Genomic DNA, 1,258 nt, shown 5'->3' on the forward strand with positions numbered 1-1,258 from the left:
GATTGTAGAATGCTCAGCAAACAGTATGTGTGATGTGTCTTCATTGTTTGCATGTATGTAGGGCTGTCACAGTTATTAAATAATCCTCTGATCGTGATTTTTTTTGACCTATTGCGCACCCTTAGAGGACGCAAGGGGGATCTATACCACCCCACATCCAACATCCGTGCTCTGCACTTACTGCTACATTTAGACTTGTATCAACTTTGAATGAGCTTCGGTTTATGTGCTTAGGACTTTTCTGTAATAGTTGTTTAATTTACAGACATTTATTTAAATTAAATGTCTTTGTTGAATAAATGAATATTTAAAAATGATTAGAGTATTAATCCCATAGAGCACTTTGAAAGATGTAAACACTGGTCCGGTTTCATTGTTTTATATAATTTATAATTCAAGCTCACCACATGAAGTCACGGAATTTTGTACACTGGACCTTTAAATCTTAAAGTCACCATGAAATCAAACATGAAAATTCGAAGTGTTTTACACAGTGTTGCAGTGATTTTCCTAAATGTATTTATATGTCCACACCATAATTTTTTTTATTCATTTGCACTTTTAATCTTTAATCAAAAACCTTATGCTCCTCTCCCCCTCTCAAAAACAACTCTTTCCGTCATGATGTAAGTAAAATAAAAGAGGTAGGTCTATGCTCACGGTCCAATGGACTGGCATTTTTAGGCCTTTCCTCCAGTCCCAGCTTACAACTAACCAATAAATATGGGAAGAGAAAAATCAAACCCACCCTTCATTTTTTTTTCAATTCAGAAGCCGTTTCATTCGGATAAACGCCTCGATGCGGAAAAGTCGTCAAATGGAACTTCCGTGTCATGGTCACTTTCAAACTTTTTTTTAACATTTAGATTTTGTTATAAATGTTCTGTAGGTTGATCAAAGTAAAAAAACGAAAGTTCTATTCGACCAGCATAGTTTATGTAAAAAAAACATAATTGTCTATTATCCACCTCAACATTGTAATTGCGATTATTATTGTCGATTTATAGATTTGACTTTGAAGCTTCGTAATGTTTTAAAACAACAGTTCTAGAATGAGTGAGGAAATAGATTAAAGAAAGAGGGAGATGAAGAGGCTGTGGTTTCTCTCCATGTAGCGGTGAGTTTGAGGACTGTTTCTGCACTTGTGTGACAGCTCACAGCAGAGGCTGACACAAAATAAACACGTTACAGTAATTAACCTTGACAGGCTCAATGCGGCCGCCAGCAGCAACTTACTCCTAATGATACAATTAATTTA

The sequence above is a fragment of the Barbatula barbatula genome (assembly GCF_947034865.1).
Source record: "Barbatula barbatula genome assembly, chromosome: 2".
Taxonomy (NCBI): Eukaryota; Metazoa; Chordata; class Actinopteri; order Cypriniformes; family Nemacheilidae; genus Barbatula; species Barbatula barbatula.